Below are 18,421 nucleotides of genomic sequence, written 5' to 3'. Positions count from 1 at the left end.
CAAGATCACATAGCTAGTTAGATCAGCCCACGAGTCTAGAACTCAAGTCTCCTAAAAGGGCATTTCATGTTGTTCCTGATAGAAAATCCTGCTACTTCTGCATTATGTAGGGATAAAAAGAATGGGTTTGGTAATCAAAAGGTCCAAGGCTCAAGGCCTGTCTCTTCGACAAGTTGGTTAATTCTTTTACCTAAAACTTTATCTAGAAAATGAAGATGATTATAGTACCTTCATCACAGACATGCACAAAGGCAAGAGGAAACAGTACACAGAAGACGTTTTGACAGTGCCTAAAGTCCATCCTCGGAGAAGGCAAAGGAGACCAGCCCTGGGTGTTCTTTGGAAGGACTGATGCTGAAGCTGAAACTCCAGTATGTGAGTTGGCCACCTCATGCGAAGAGTTGACTCATTGGAAAAGACTCTGATGCTGGGAGGGATTGAGGGCAGGAGGAGAAGGGGACGACAGAGGATGAGATGGCTGGATGGCATCACTGACTCTACGGACATGAGTTTGAGTGAACTCCAGGAGCTGGTGATGGACAGGGAGGCCTGGCGTGCTGTGATTCATGGGATCACAAACAGTCAGACATGACTGAGCGACTGAACTGAACTGAAAGTATAGCAAGCATACGTTAAATGCTATTGTAGCTTTATTTGTTTTTAAATCTCATTAGAATGCCAAACACTTATACCATGACAATGAATAGCAGATGCCAGCTTAGATATTTACATTAAATGAGTATCTACTATATATAAAAGTTTCTATTGCTCAGAGAGAGATCTGTCATACACGTGATAAGTAGATTAGACCTTTTCATGCCAATGGCTTTTTTGTATTGCTGTTTTATAGGAAACTGACTTCTAGAAGGTTTCTGAGATCAAACAAAGCTGGAGGTCATGGTATCAGATGAAATTCTTATTCTTAAAATAGTGAATTGACCTAGACATTAGTTCATCTTTGACAAAAATTGGCTTTCACAATGCCCTCATTTTTTGGAAGAATAAATGCTTCAATTTCTTCCATGATATAAAAAAATCTCATCCAAAGGAGAAAGGTATATTTTTATAACAAGAACATCTTTTGAAAAAAGAACATCTTTCTGAAAATTATCCAGGCCTCCAATAAGATCAGTTTGAAATATGTCTTAAGGTATATATTCCTCCATAAAAACACATATGTGTTTTTTAGGTACTCATCTTTACAGCATGATACTTTTGTTTTTCTTCTATACTCTAATCACCCTGAAGAAAGAAACAGTTTTCCTTTATTCATGTTTCCTAGCACACTGTTCCTAGCTTTACTCATAGTAGGAACAATAAATGACTAGTCAACACATGGATCAAAACATATCTGGTGCCTTAGCTTATCCTTAGCTCCTGAGATGAGTAATCTCCAATGTATTTCTGTACAAAGGCAGAAGGTAGAATCACAATGTTATTTATATCGGTGGATCCTAATGAACCCATCTCCCATGTAGAATCTCTTTTTACTTTAATTTTGGATTTGGCTGTATGACTTACTGTGAGGTAATGCCATCACCAAGCATCACACAAGCAGAACTTGATTAGCACTTATACTATTGGGGCTGGCTTTTCTTTCTGAAATATTCCATCTTGGAGCCCATCAATCATGCAGTAAGAAAGTCTGGCAAACCTAATGATGGCTGAGATGTCACATGGAAGAGAACAGAGACAATTCAGCCAACTAGCATCAACTGGCAGCCATGAGGATGAGATTATCTTGATTGTTCCAGGCCCTGGATGAGTGACCATCTGATCGAAGCCTCATACACAAACCCAAGCCAACAACACAAGGAGCAAAAGAACCACTCACTGAGCCCAGCCCACCCCCAATTCTCGAGACCCAATATATCATTGTTATTTTAAGCCACAACACTTAGGTTGTTTGATGCAGAGTAATAGATAATAAACATAAAGGAAAAGATCACATGCATAAAAGTCAGATGCTTAAACAGAAAAAGCAAGGGTCCTAGGCTCCCTCTGACACCTAGTTTTGAAACCTATTGCCTCATTGCAGAATTTATTACAATCTTAGTTTCTTCATCTAGAGAGCACATAAAGACACTGACCTTACAGAACTGCTATGAGGATTAAATAAAATAATGCCACACCTAGTGAGTACCTTCAAAATAGCTGTCATTGTGAAAATTGCTGAGATAGAAATATCCTTCTCCAGAGATAGAAATAACATGGACCTAATTTCTTGATAGTTGATGCAAATTTCATCTGGCAATTCAAACTGAGCTGTATATTTTATCACTTTTTCTCACTCTCTCCTCAACCTCCACCAGATTCATACATTAGGAATACTGTTAGGAATATAAATGAAAATGACAACCTTGGACAAGCCTCCTAACCACACTTCCTGACCACCTGGCCTCCACTCTCATTCCCCCACCACAATTTCTCATCCTACCACCAGTCAAAGTGACCTGTCGAAATTCCAAACCATTTCCTATCACTCTCCAACTTTAAACCTACTTAAGGGCTTCCCCAGTAGCTCAGCAGGTAAAGAATCTGCCTGCAATGCAGGAGACACAGGAGATGTAGGTTTGATCCCTGGGTCGGGAAGATCCTCTGGAGGAGGACATGGCAACCTACTCCAGTATTCTTGCCTAAAACAATGTCATGGACAGAGGAGCTTGGAAGGCTACATCCAAAGGGCCACAAAGAGTCAGACATGACTGAACGACTGAATACATATAAGCTACACACATACGTGGTCCAAAACTGAAACCTGAATGAATCCAAAAGCCCTTCATCTGGCCCTTCTCTTTCCCTTCTGCAATGTCATCTCCAGTGAGACCAGTTGCCTTGCTCTTTCAATAACCCAAGGCTCTCCCTGACTTAGTGATTTCCCTTCCCTGTTCCTGACACTTGCCCCAGATGTTCACATGTTTCTCCAGGTATCATTCAGAGATCAGCTCAGATGCCACCTCAGAGAAGCCTTCCCTGATTAGCTCAGGCAATCCACCAGTCCTTGGGCCACCAGTTGCTCTCTGTTATGATACCCCAGTTTTGTTTTCTTTCCTCCTCCCTTAGAACTTGACATAATTTCCATAATTTGTGTGTTTGGACATTCACTGTCTATTTTCCCTTATGGCAAATGAAAGCCCTATGGCATCAGAGCTTCTGCCTGTTCATTATTTCAGCCACTTTGCCTAGAGTGGGGATTCATAGAATATGGCCCATCAGGTCAGTTCAGTTCAGTCACTCAGTCGTGTCCGACTCTTTGCGAACCCATGAATCGTAGCACGCCAGGCCTTCCTGTCCATCACCAACTCCCAGAGTTCACTCAGACTCACATCTGTCGAGTCAGTGATGCCATCCAGCCATCTCATCCTCTGTCGTCCCCTTCTCCTCTTGCCCCCAAACCCTCCCAGCATCAGAGTCTTTCCAATGAGTCAACTCTTCGCATGAGGTGGCCAAAGTACTGGAGTTTCAGCTTCAGCATCATTCCTTCCAAACAACATCCAGGGCTGATGATCTTTAGAATGGACTGGTTGGATCTCCTTGCAGTCCAAGGGACTCTCAAGAGTCTTCTCCAACACCACACTTCAAAAGCATCAATTCTTCGGCGCTCAGCTTTCTTCACAGTCCAACTCTCACATCCATACATGACCACAGGAAAAACCATAGCCTTGACTAGACGAACCTTTGTTGGCAAAGTCATGTCTCTGCTTTTCAATATACTATCTAGATCGGTCATAACTTTCCTTCCAAGGAGTAAGCGTCTTTTAATTTCATGGCTGCAGTCACCATCTGCAGTGATTTTGGAGCCCAAAAAAATAAAGTCTGACACTGTTTCCACAGTTTCCCCATCTATTTCCCATGAAGTGATGGGATCGGATGCCATGATCTTCGTTTTCTGAATGTTGAGCTTTAAGCCAACTTTTTCACTCTCCACTTTCACTTTCATCGAGAGGCTTTTTAGTTCCTCCTCACTTTCTGCCATAAGGGTGGTGTCATCTGCATATCTGAGGTGATTGATATTTCTTCCAGCAATCTTGATTCCAGCTTGTGTTTCTTCCAGTCCAGTTTTTCTCATGATGTACTCTGCATATAAGTTAAATAAGCAGGGTGACAATATACAGCCTTGACTTACTCCTTTTCCTAGTTGGAACCAGTCTGTTGTTCCATGTCCAGTTCTAACTGTTGCTTCCTGACCTGCATACAATTTTCTCAAGAGGCAGGTCAGTTGGTCTGGTATTCCCATCTCTTTCAGAATTTTCCACAGTTTATTGTGATCCACACAGTCAAAGGCTTTGGCATAGTCAAAAAGCAGAAATAGATGTTTTTCTGGAACTCTCTTGCTTTTTCCATGATCCAGCAGATGTTGGCAATTTGATCTCTGGTTCCTCTGCCTTTTCTAAAACCAGCTTGAACATCAGGAAGTTCACGGTTCATGTATTGCTGAAGCCTGGCTTGGAGAATTTTGAGCATTACTTTACTAGCATGTGAGATGAGTGCAATTGTACAGTACTTTGAGCATTCTTTGGCATTGCCCTTCTTTGGGATTGGAATGACAACTGACCTTTTCCAGTCCTGTGGCCACTGCTGAGTTTTCCAAATTTGCTGGCATATTGAGTACAGTACTTTCACAGCATCATCTTTCAGGATATGGAATAGCTCAACTGGAATTCCATCACCTCCACTAGCTTTGTTCATAGTGATGCCTTCTAAGGCCCACTTGACTTCACATTCCAGGATGTCTGGCTCTAGGTCAGTGATCACATCATTGTGAGTATCTGGGTCATGAAGATCTTTTTTGTACAGTTCTTCTGTGTATTCTTGCCATCTCTTCTTAATATCTTCTGCTTGTGTTAGGTCCATACCATTTCTGTCCTTTACCAAGCCCATCTTTGCATGAAATGTTCCCTTGGTATCTCTAATCTTCTTGAAGAGATCTCTAGTCTTTCCCATTCTGTTGTTTTCCTCTGTTTCATTGCATTGATCACTGAGGAAGGGTTTCTTATCTCTTCTTGCTATTCTTTGGAACTCTGCATTCAGATGCTTATATCTTTCCTTTTCTCCTTTGCTTTTTGCTTCTCTTCTTTTCACAGGTATTTGTAAGGCCTCCCCAGACAGCCATTTTGCTTTTTTGCATTTCTTTTCCATGGGAATGGTCTTGATCCCTGTCTCCTGTACAATGTCATGAACCTCATTCCATAGTTCATCAGGCACTCTATCTATCAGATCTAGGCCCTTAACTCTATTTCTCACTTTCTCTGTATAATCATAAGGGATTTGATTTAGGTCATACCTGAAGGGTCTAGTGGTTTTCCCTAATTTCCTCAATTTCAGTCTGAATTTGGTAATAAGGAGTTCATGGTCTGAGCCACAGTCAGCTCCTAGTCTTGTTTTTGTTGACTGTATAGAGCTTCTCCATCTTTGGCTGCAAAGAATATAATCAATCTGATTTTGGTGTTGACCATCTGGTGATGTCCATGTGTAGAGTCTTCTCTTGTGTTGTTGGAAGAGGGTGTTTGCTATGACCAGTGCATTTTCTTGGCAAAACTCTATTAGTCTTTGCCCTGCTTCATTCCGTATTCCAAGGCAAATTTGCCTGTTACTCCAGGCCCATAGATTTACCTAATATGGCACAATGACAAATAATGGCTTTTACATTTGCTAATGGCTGACAAATTTCAAAAGAAAAACAGTATTATAAGACATGTGGAAAGTATATGAAGTTTAACTTATAGTGTCCATAATTAAAGTCTTACTAGAACATAGCCACATTTATTGTCTGTAGCCTCCATTGCTTTACTTTAAATTTATCTATTTGGTTGCATCAGGTCTTAATTGTGACATGCAGAATCCTTAGTTGTGGCATATGGGATCTAGTTCCCTGACAAGGGATTGAACCTGGGCCCCTTACATTGGGAGCCTGAAGTCTTAGCTGCTAGACCACCAGGGAAGTCCCTCCCACTGCTTTAAAAAGACAGCATTAAATAGTTGCAACAAAGACCACATAGCCCACAAAATTTTCAATATTTACTCTCTCTCTCTGTCTCTCATACATACACATACACACACACACACACACACACACACACACACACACACACACACACACTCCTGACCCTGGCCTAGAGCAGTGTATAATTTATAAAGGTGACCAATTTATATGGGTCTGAGGAACTTTTTAAATGGAAACAAATACCCAACAGAGAAACCTCCCAGGACCATCTCACAGGCAACATCTAACCAGGAATACTTTTCCACACGAAAAGCCAGCTAGGAACAAGTTTCTGGCTAAGCCCTCGGAAGTCTTCCAGACTCTTCACTCTTCTCGAAACACATTATGTTTCTATAAGGAGCAGAATGCCAAGTCTGCATTCTCATCAAGGGTTCTAATTGATCCACACATAGAGAAAAGCTAAATGAACAAAACTGAAGATGTTTGGAAAAATTAAACACAGATTTCTTAATAAAGCTGAAAATAGCTTAATAAAGCTGAAAATAGGCTGCTGGCATCCCAAGGCATGTTTATTTCTGTTTAAATAGATGACTTCCCATAGACTGGTATCAGCTCAGTGGGGATCCTGGGAGAGAAGTACTTTCCTCCTCCTGTGCATTTTAAGCTCTTTTCCAATGAAATTCAGCTGGAGTCTATAAAAAGGATCTGTCAATCTGGATAAAAACAATAACCATGGTCAAGTAACACTAGAGCCTCAGTTGCCCGTTTCTGGAGTGCTCTAAATGGTCAGGGAATAGACTCACTGGAGAAGATCAAGAGTTTGACAGTCTCTTTTGTAGAAAAGTGATTTCTCAGAAAAAGAAGATGAAAGTATCAGGTGGAAGGGTGATAAGGTAATTCTCATTCGGAATGCTGTGGTGGCAATTTGTTTATTTACCTGAACCAGAGGAGTGTGGTGACTTTTCAAGCCATGAGCATGCCTCTGCTACCGTGAGACAGAAGAGGTACGTTATGACTGATCTCAGGCAGAGACAAGCCTATGGGCAGCTTCAGGGCCAAGAGGGGAGGAGATGATGCCATTGGCAATAGAATCAAAGAAGATGGAGGAGCATGACACATTAATGCCAAATGAATTCCAAGGTTATTTCCAGAAGGAGGAATCAAGATGGTATTAGAGCAGGGAGTTCACTCTGGTGCTGATCACCAAGGAAGAAAAAATGATGTGTTTCCAGAGATCCTGTTCACTATCACGGAGGCATGGGAGAGAGATGAAGGGAACAAGAAGGGTGCTGGAAAGGACACAATGATGAACCGTGCTCTCAGAGAGACTGGCAGAGGGGAACACAGAACAGGAAGGCTTTGAAGAGCAGCAATTGGGCTGAAAAGTAGCTTAACAAAAATAAAAAATCTCGGCAATCACAGAGTCAACTACGATGAGGTGTCTAATCAGGCTCATTAATCAATGTAAAGAGTTTGTCCCCCCAAAAAACCACTTCATAGAAAAATCAGGTGCTGTCCTTAAATCTTGAAAATCCCTCCTTATAGATAAACATCATCAGGGCAAGGTTGTATAGGTAAAATGAGTTCAACAATAATTACAGGCAAAATAAGAAATGATGAGAGTTGAGTAAAAGCTGTGAGTATCAGGTAATGGGCAGGTAAGTGGCTTGTGATGGTAGCTCTCATAGGGCCCTCCCCTTCTGTCTCCTACTTTGCCTTTCTTCTTTTTGCTCTCTCTCTTCTCTCCCCTTCTGGAAACACAATTTCCCCTAGAGGGAACTGTCTGATTTCCCCTCTTATGTGCTCTCATAGCACCTTGCATATATCTCTATGACCACATTCATCACACTCTAGGCATACCTCAGAAATATCAGAAGTCTGCTTCCAAACCACCACAATAAAGCAAAACTTTCCATGAGGCAAGTCACACAGATGCTTTGGTTTCCCAGTGCATACAAGAGTTATGTTTCCACCATGCAGTAGTTTACGAAGTGCACCATAGCATTATGTCTAAAAACACAAGGTATATATCTTGATTAAAGAATGCTTTATTGCTAAAAAAAATGCTAACCATCACCTGAGCATTCAGTGAGTCATAATCATTTTGCAATCATAACATCAAAGATCGTTGATCACTGAAATACTGTAAAAATGTTACCAAAAACATGATCCAGAGACATGAAGTAAGAAAACGCTGTTGGAAGAAGGGTGTCAATAGACTTGCTCGATGCGGTGCTGCCAACTCTTCAGTTTGTTAAAAACACAATAAAGCAATATATGACAAAATGAGGAAAGCCTATGAGTCCTGGATGACTCTTGATTCCCTCTGCCCCTCGAGATCCTAAAGAGAAAGGACACTGATTGGCAAGCTGCACCCTCAGGGTTTGCAAAGCTCCCAGCTCAAAGCAAGTGTTCAGTGGAGGACAAACACCACCGAGGAACAAGTGAATAAGGAAAAGAACAGACAGACGAAGCGACTGTGCACACAAGTATATCTTGCCAGTGGCAAGAATAAAATTGGCACCCAAATAACCTAATTCTATCACAACATGAATACCTTGAAAAGGATCAATCCCTGAGACGTATCTTACCCCAGAGTAAACACATTCTTTATAAATCAGGCTTTCCAACATATTTTTCTGGTATCTGGCATATGGTTGATTTTTGACACCATAGTTTTTCACAGAAATTACATCTTTTATCAGTTTGAAAAATCAAAACTAGATGAAGTACCCTACATGTACTCTGGCCACAGTCTTAAAGAGTTTAGTATAATTTCATTTGAAATTCATGTGTATTTCTTTCCACAATACTACTTATACATCTAGAAATTTTGACTTCTTCCTTTGCTATTATACATTTTTGCACAATAACTTCAATATCTATTTTCTTTCCTTTTTCCCATTTTCCACGTTCCATTTAGGAGATGATGTAAATGCCTAACTAGGTGGTGGTAGTTTAGTTGCCAAGCCGTGTCCGATTCTTTGTGACCCCATGGACTGTAGCCCACCAGTCTCCTCTGTCCATGGGGTTTCCCAGGCAAGAATACTGGAGTGGGGTGCCACTTCCTTCTCCACGGGATCTTCCCAACCCAAGGATTGAACCTGGGTCTCCTGCACTGCCAGCAGATTCTTTACCAACTGAGCTACCACGGAAGTCTGCCTAAATAGGAGACAACCCCAAATATAAGGAGAAACAGTCTCTTTTTATAAATGATAAGATCTAAAAAAAAAAAAAGGAAAATGAATATTCTGGGCAAAGCTGAATAATTTTGCAGGACATCTTAAATAGACAATTATCTACCCATAATATTTGATTTATGGATCTAGTTATGCATAGTTGTATTAAATACATTATTTAATAGGTAATATTAAATAATAGATTAATTTAAAAATATCACTTTTTCCTTTACCACGACATCTTGAAATAATTTCATTGAATCTCTTCCCATGAATTTTGACATCAAGGTTTCTCCCCATCCCAGAGGCATTTTTCAAATTCTCTAAAGTTTTCCAAAACTATCATCTTCCCATCTATCTAAGTTGTCTGAGATAAAGCACTTTTATGAATTTGTACTTGATGCTTTCTTTGGATATTTTAAGCAAAGTGACAAGAGTCCAGTTGCATAATATTAGGATTATTTCCCCATTTGTCTGATAGGTAAATATTTGTGATCTCTACAAGGTGACAAAAAAACTGTAATTTGTTATTAAGTGATTTTTAATGGCACATATATAATGACATTCAATACTTTCAACTATCACAACATGCTTCCAGGAATAATGACTCATCTCTTGCTGAGGATTTTTTTTTTTTGCCTCTTTTTAAAATTTATTCTCCAGATAATTCCTATAAAAATCCCAAACTGGCATAACTAACGCCACTTTTTTCCCTCCTCCAAATACTTTATCATTCAAAATGAAAGAACTGATAGAATACCTGGTAATATAAGAACATGATAAACATTTGAATTTAAGAAAATCCCTTTCTTCTGAGGGATTAAAGAGGGGGGGGAAATACCTTGTATTTGAACATATATAGTGTTTCCTTTCTCCTTTGCAGCAACATTTATTCATTTACATCTATCTGGCATAAACTAAATAACTCTAGCAAAACAGATGCTTCAGCGGATTAGAGCCCAGACTAGTGTCTTCCTTGGTAGATGCTGTTTTCACCCAGGCTGATTTGGTTTTCAAGCATTTACAAAATTGTAACAAGCTATTTCAATTTTTCAGTTGCTTTGTGAGGTTGAGTCATTTTATTTTTCACTTTCACTATGTCTCCTTTCTCTTCCCTTGTATTTCTTGGAGCAATCACAAATGCAATATATGTAGCTTCCCATGTCAGCAGAAGCAAATTCATTCTGAGGTGAAGACGTCTCCACACTGAGTCCCCAGTTTATGCAAGTTGTCAGGGAAACTTCAAGGACCCAGTTTTCCCATTCAAAAATTTCAAGCTCTGTAATCAGCTTCCCACAGTCATTTTGCGTACTCCCAGCCGAGCCCCAGGAATACTGTCACTTTCTTACAACCTCTACAATGATCCAGAAACTGGATACATCTCTTCAAAAGTCTCCTCTTGGCAAGATTCGACATTTCTTTTCCACTTCCTATCATTATTTTAGTTATTCTCTCATTTCAACAACATATCATTTCTTTTCCACATATTGTCTATTGTTATACGTTATTACTACAAATTTTTTTGACTACTTCATTGACCATGTTCATTCAATATCTGATGCTTGATTCAAGTACTATTACCCTGATTATCTGGTTATTTTCATTTTTTTCATCCTGGGCTATCTAGATCACCTAAAATTGGGGGAAGCAATTTAGTAATAGTGGTTTAGACTCTGCTGGCATCACTGGCTTGATTTTAACTCTGGTTCCACTATTTACATTCTGATTGACCTCGAACAGATTAGTTACCTCTTTTAAGCTTCAGGTTCTTTGGCAATATAATTGGCTCATGTGAGGATTAAATAAATTAATGTATGCAAACTATTTAGGACAGTACCTAACATAGATTAAGTGTTCAAAAAACATTACTTTCCTATACATTATACCAGGAGACAGGCTTCCCAAATGGCTCAGTGGTGAGGAATCCACCTGCCAAGGCAGGAGACACAGTTTGATCCCTGGGTCAGGAATATCCCATGGAGGAGGAAATGGCAACCCATTCCAATATTCTTGCCAGGATAATCCCATGGACAGAGGAGCCTGGTGGACTACAGTCCATGGGGTCGCAAAGAGTCGGACACAACTGAGCATGAGCGCAATGGCAAGTAGATCATCTCCCGAAGGGGTGAAGAACCAAGACCACATACAAGGGCCTGAACTAGAAAGGCTGCACGGCTCTTTGACAATGAGCTCTGCACTCTTGTGCTACACTGTATTGGAGAAGGTGATGGCACCCCACTCCAGTTCTCTTGCCGGGAAAATCCCATGGATGGAGGAGCCTGGTGGGCTACAGTCCATGGGGTCGCACAGAGTCAGACATGACCGAAGAGACTTAGCAGCAGCAGCTACACTGTATTATTACTGGGATGGGAGAGGGAGTAGAAATGGTGAGCCTGGAGAAGGAAGCAGAGATCACATCACGGAAGGTCCTTCATGCTGTGCTCAGTTGACTTTGTCTCAAGGTCAAAGGAAACAGGTTGAATGTGAAGTGTTAAGTAGGGAAGTGACATGATTCTATTTCCCTTTTAGAAAGTTCAGGTGGAGTGCGCTGTCAAAATAGATTTGTGGGGGCTAAACTATAAGCAAGACACAAAGCAGAGAAGGAACAGAGACTGGGAAGTTCCCAAAGATGAGAAAAGCTAGTGAGAAATGAGGTGTCAGTGAGAAAGAAGAGAGACGGTTGGATTCAAGAAATAAAGGAGACAAGGGGTCTTGATAAATAAGCTGATATGGGTTGCGACTCTAGTTGAAAGTCAGTTGTTGTTGCTGCTTAGTCACTAAGTCGTGTCCAGCTTTTTGTGACCACAAGGACTATAGCCCACCAGGCTCCTCTGTCCATAGCATTTTCCAGGCAAGAATACTGGAGTGGGTTGCCATTTCCTTCTCCATGAAAATCAGTTACAAACCCATTATAATAAGTAAAGCAACTTGTCCAGTAAGTTCCAAAGATAGTAATGAATGAATATCATTTTCCCAGTTTTCCTCTGAAGTAGCTTTTAGACTGTTATATAATGGATATTAATGAATGTAATAATTTGTAAACTACATCAAGCACTTTCCATTGGACAGGCAGAGTGCTGCCAGCTTTATGTGTATTTTCTTGCTCTATTTTCCCAACAAGTCTATGAAGTGGGCACAGTTATTATTTCACTTTACGTATAAGAAATATTAGGTAGTATCAACCATATCATTCATTTTTGTTGATCCAATAAACATATATTACTTATTTTATATATATGTCATTACACTAGGGGACACAGAAGACAGGAAAAAGAATACATAGTACATGCCCTAAAGATGTTCATAGCTCAGTGGAAAGAAAATCTCAAATTGATAATGGGAAAATTCCACTATGGTATACTAATAGCAGTCTGGTCCAAAACGGTGGGGAGATTTTGGAAACAATCATCTTTAACAGAAAAGCAAACTTCCAGTTCAAATGCACCTATCAGCATAAACTCCCATTGTCAAATAAAATCCAATATCTGGGTTACTGTCTGCAGTTGGACTGGTTGTGAATAAATTTTCACAACCGTGAGAGAACAGGGAACAGAGTGAGTTAAGGTAGTATGGATTCACTTAGCATTGGAGGCAGGGAGCCTTCACCCCCAAATCCATCCCTTTTCCACTCATCAAACCATGCCTCTGATTTCAAGTGTACATCTGTGCAGAGGAAGGTACCATGTGGACGAGTGGCAGCATGGGCCAATAATATTTCTAGTGTCCAATAAAGGAATACCATGATTATTTTATAATTGACTTATTCCTGCTTGCTTTGTTCTTCAACAAAGACTTCTAGGTAGGGTTAAAGGTAGTCATTTCCTCCTCAGATTAAATCCTCTCAAACTACTGTTTGATTTTCCACATTTTGAGCCCTGACTTTATACATAACAAGGATAGGTGATATCAAGGTAATATGATAAGTCAGAGCCTCTTGGAAACTAAGACTTTTTCAGCTCTCAGTCCAATGTCTTTAACTTGTGCTCCATGAACCATGACAGGATCCAAGAGCTATAGCTGAGATACAGAGGTTTTCAAAACATTATTAAGGATTTACCGTTTTTCTCAATCTCACTTCTAACAGCAATCTATTCCTGCTGATAAAACTACTGTAAATTTTTATAACTGTTGCTTTTATTTCTCACTTGAGTAATAAATATTTCCCAGCACTAATCAAATGATCATTTTTGTGTTTCTCCCATATGCCCTTAAAATTATTATAAATAAAAAAAATATAATAAGATGACAGGGAACACTTAAATGAGCTCAGTGTTTTTCATTTTCTTATGTACATTCTTTGAAAGAGAGATTAACAGGAAGTAAACCATGGAAGACTGTAAGGCAGTGTGCATGGAGAATACAGTACGTGGTTCTGTTTGTATAGTAGAGAGTCGTGGTCCCAGTGCCCGTTAACTGGGAATTTAATGTCTAGACTCTTGAGCTTGGAGGCTCAAAGAAGGAATTCAAGAGGCCCCTTTGCAGGAGACCTGCGGTGCTCAGAGATGTCCATGTGTGAAAAATTACACCAGCAAAAACTCCCTTTTCTCACATAAACAAGACCAGGAGGAGAAAAGATGGGAAATCTAGGAGGGAGTGGAGGCATTCTGCACTGCCTAGCTTTACAGTACCTTATTTATTATTAAAATGACAACATATATTTTATAGGCAACTTTTATTGCAGTAATTAACTCATTAACAACCTCTAGAGAGAAGCCAGACTCCTCTGCAGGTTGGTATGCAGAATTTTAATGACCTAGATAAGAGAATGGAGAAGGCAATGGCACCCAACTCCAGTACTCTTGCCTGGGAAATCCCATGGATGGAGGAGCCTGGTGGGCTACAGTCCATGGGGTCGCAAGAAGTCGGACACGACTGAGCGACTTCACTTTCACTTTTCACTTTCCTGCACTGGAGAAGGAAATGGCAACCCATTCCAGTATGCTTGCCTGGAGAATCCCAGGGATGGGAGCCTGGTGGGCCGTTGTCTATGGGGTCACACAGAGTCAGACACGACTGACATGACAGCAGCAGCAGCAGCAGCAGATAAGAGAAAATCAGTGTGCCAGATTCTGGAAAAGTCCAGGACTCTATGAACAACTCTGATCTATTCACTGTATCATCTCATAGAGAAGTGTGAATTGCAGATTAAAATAGAGGATAATTCCTCACTACATATACAGCACAATAGGTATGGCTAATTTAAACAAGCAATGTTTCTGGTATTAAAAAGAAACAAAACAAGCAAACAAACAAACACTCAGACTTGATTCTCTCCCCCTACCTCTTCTGAGCTAGAATAGAAACTAGTTTATTGAAGAGTCCACATCCGCCAAGCTGGCTGGGCTTTGTGACTGGGGAGAGTAAGGTAAGGCAAAGGAAACGTAAAGTGTGGGACAGGAAGGAATTTGGAGGACAGTTCAGCCTCCAAGGCACTAACTATTTAACTGGCAACACTGATGTGATCCTATGATATTTTGAATGGCATCCAATGTGGTACCCTGGCCTCCAATGTCTGGAGTTTGGATGTCCTTGTTCTCCATGGATGCCAAGACTGCAGTACGAATGGAGGTGGCATAGAAATGGAGCTTGAGGTAATCCAGCCTAATGCAATGTGCCAGCAGCGTGGCAGTAGAGTTAGCCACATTACTGGCTATAGTCTTGCCCGACTGCCTCGCAGCTGTTTCAGACACTGCATATATTTGCCCATAGCTGGCAGCAGGCACAAGGCCTGCTCCCCCAACCAACCCTGTGCAGACATTATTGACAATGTTGCCGTAGAGACTGGGCATCACCATGACATCAAACTGCTGGGGCCCGGATACCAGCTGCATGGGGGTGTTACCCACAATCATGCCCTCAAAGGAGAGCTGGGGATAGTGGGATGCCACCTCCCTACAGCACTGGATGAAGAGACAATCTCCCAGTCTCATGATGTTGGCCTTGTACGTGGCTGTCACTTTCTTGCACCCCATCCGATGAGCCAGCTGGAAAGCATATTCAGCAAGGCGCAAACACTTGGCCTTAGTAACAGTCCTTAGGCTTTCTACCACTCTGTTCATGCTCTCATCCTCCAGGTTGCTGTATTCACCCTCTGTGTTGTCCCGAACAACTAAGATGTCTATGTTCTTGTGTCTGGTTTCCACCCATGGCTGACTCTCAAACTGGACGACATTGGCACAGAGATCCTGCGAAACACACTGTGTCGGGATTTGTGAGATGGTGGCAGGCTGTGGTCAGTTTCAAAGCTGCTCTTCAAGGCCGTGTGGTTTCAACGGATTGCCACGATGGCACTGTAAACATCGTCACTAGAGGTGGAGGTAATCTTCACTTCCTCAAAGTCCACGGCACACATGCGTGTCCGAACACATTCTTGACATGCAGTTCAAGCCCGATGCCGTGCCCAGGAATCATAGTCACGGAGTGCCATCCGCCATACATGGCTGCTGGGAGAGCGCTGTGTTTAAAAGAGAAGCTCCTCAGTGAGGTCTCATTGCCAAGGAAAATCTCCCAAGAATGGCCTAGAATAGCTGGTGGGAACATGGCCTTCACAGAGTGCCTGACAGATATCAGCATCTTAGTGCCGTGATCTTTAAATGGAGATTTAGTTTAATTTATGTAAAAACATGCGTTTTTCCTCTTGCTTTGAATTGGATTCTTTTGGTAGAATTCTAGACCCAAAATTCTTGCTTAGGTCACAGTTTTCTCCTTTGTATTCTATTTTTGATAGACATTTTACTGCAGCGAGAAAGCGAGAGTATTGGTTACAAGGAGATGTGACATGTTATAGAGTAGAAAATATAGCTTGGAGTTGGATAATTCATTAGGCACATCCAATGTATCTGTGTGATACACTTAAAAATAGACTTGATATTTTATAACACTTTTAGGTTATAAAAGTGTTCAGAAAAACTGAATGGCAGATACACAGATTTCCGATGTGAAGATTTCCTATGCAAAGATTTCCTATACCTATGGCTGATTCATGTTGAGGTTTGACAGAACAAAATTCCATAAAGCAATTATCCTTCGATTAAAAAATAAGTAAAATTTAAAAAAAAGATCTTACATATGTGTTACAACTGATGAACCTACACTGACACATCGCTATCACCTAAAATCCATTGTTTAAGTTAGGGTTCACTCTTCATGTTGTACATTCTGAATTTAGACAAAGGTATGGCATGTATCATCATTGTAGGCTTATATATACACAATTTCAATGCCCTAAAAATTCTGTATTGCTCCTTCATCTCTCCTTCTCCACAAACACTGGTAACCGCCAATCTTTTTCCAGTCTCCATGGTTTTACACTTCCCAGAATGCCATATAATCAGAATCATATGGTATGCAGCCTTTTCAGATTGGCTTCTTTGACTAAGGAAAATGCATTGTTTCCTCCATGTTTTTTCATGGCTCTATAATGGATTTTTTTGCATTGAAAATGCCATTGTCTAGATGTACCACAGTTTATTCATCTACTGAAGCATATTTTGGTTGTTCCCAACTGTTCTCAAGTAGGACAAAGCTACTATAAACATCCATTGAGAAATATCAATAACCTCAAATATGCAGATGACACCACCCTCTTATGGCAGAAAGTGAAGAGGAACTAAATGTGTGAATTTTTTGGACATAAGTTTTCAGCTCATTTGGGTGAATAACAAGGAGCTGAACTGCTGAATCCTATGGTAAAAGTATAATCAGTTTTGTCAGAAACTGCTAAACTGTCTTTCAAATGAGTGTACCATTTTGCATTCCCACAAGCAATGAGAATACCAGTTGTTTCACATCATTGCCAGCATTTGGTGTTCGAGATTTTGGCCATTCTAGAGGAACCAGAGATCAAATTGCCAACATCTGCTGGATCATCGAAAAAGCAAGAGAGTTCCAGAAAAACATCTATTTCTGCTTTATTGACTATGCCAAAGCCTTTGACTGTGTGGATCACAATAAACTGTGGAAAATTCTGAAAGAGATGGGAATACCAGACCATCCGATCTGCCTCTTGAGAAACCTGTATGCAGGTCAGGAAGCAACAGTTAGAACTGGACATGGAACAACAGACTGGTTCCAAATAGGAAAAGGAGTACGTCAAGGCTGTATACTGTCACCCTGCTTATTTAACTTATATGAAGAGTACATCATGAGAAATGCTCGGCTGGAAGAAGCACAAGCTGGAATCAAGATTGCCAGGAGAAATATCAATAACCTCAGATATGCAGATGATACCACCCTTACGGCAGAAAGTGAAGAAGAACTAAAAAGCCTCTTGATGAAAGTGAAAGAGGAGAGTGAAAAAAGTTGGCTTAAAGCTCAAGATTCAGAAAATGAAGATCATGGCATCTGGTCCCATAGATGGGGAAACAGTGGAAACAGTGTCAGACTTTATTTTGGGGGGCTCCAAAATCACTGCAGATGGTGACTGCAGCCATGAAATTAAAAGACGCTTACTCCTTGGAAGGAAAGTTATGACCAAACCTAGAGAGCATATTGAAAAGCAGAGACATGACTTTGCCAACAAAGGTCCGTCTAGTCAAGGCTATGGTTTTTCCTGTGGTCATGTATGGATGTGAGAGTTGGACTGTGAAGAAAGCTGAGTGCCAAAGAATTGATGCTTTTGAACTGTGGTGTTGGAAAAGATTCTTGAGAGTCCCTTGGACTGCAAGGAGATCCAACCAGTCCATTCTGAAGGAGATCAGCCCTGGGATTTCTTTGGAAGGACTGATGCTAAAGCTGAAACTCCAGTACTTTGGCCACCTCATGCGAAGAGTTGACTCATTGGGAAAGACTCTGATGCTGGGAGGGATTGGGGGCAGGAGGAGAAGGGGACGACAGAGGATGAGACGGCTGGATGGCATTACTGACTCAATGGACGTGAGTCTGAGTGAACTCCAGGAGTTGGTGATGGACAGGGAGGCCTGGCGTGCTGCGATTCATGGGGTCGCAGAGAGTCGGACACGACTGAGCGACTGAACTGAACTGAACTGAGACTTTCCCTAGCATTTTGTAGTATTACATCTTATGTAGAAAGCTATGATCCATTTTATGTTAATTTTTTGTCAAAGGTTTGAAGCCTGTGTCTAGATTAATTTGTTGCATATATAATGTCCAATTGTTTCAGCACCACTTGTTGAAAAGACTACCCATCATGCTGCATTTGCTCCTTTTCCAAAGATCAGTTAAATATTCATATGGGTCAGTTTCTGGGCTCTCTATTATCTTCCACTGACTTATTCATCCGTCCTTCTGCCAATACCACAGTGTTATGACTGGTGCAGCTTCATAGGAAGTCTTGAAG

The 18,421-nt window shown here is 40.9% G+C and overlaps 1 protein-coding gene and 1 pseudogene across 3 annotated transcripts in view; both read right to left on the bottom strand.

Moving 5' to 3' along the window:
* The window catches only part of NELL1 (neural EGFL like 1), a 1,041,756-nt gene that overhangs the window by 328,228 nt on the left and 695,107 nt on the right, over positions 1-18,421 (bottom strand). The window lies entirely within an intron of this gene.
* Positions 14,556-15,696, bottom strand: LOC113886586 (annotated as a pseudogene).

This window comes from Bos indicus x Bos taurus, chromosome 29, assembly GCF_003369695.1.
Source record: "Bos indicus x Bos taurus breed Angus x Brahman F1 hybrid chromosome 29, Bos_hybrid_MaternalHap_v2.0, whole genome shotgun sequence".
Lineage (NCBI taxonomy): Eukaryota > Metazoa > Chordata > Mammalia > Artiodactyla > Bovidae > Bos > Bos indicus x Bos taurus.
This window is presented reverse-complemented; position numbering and strand designations above follow the sequence as displayed.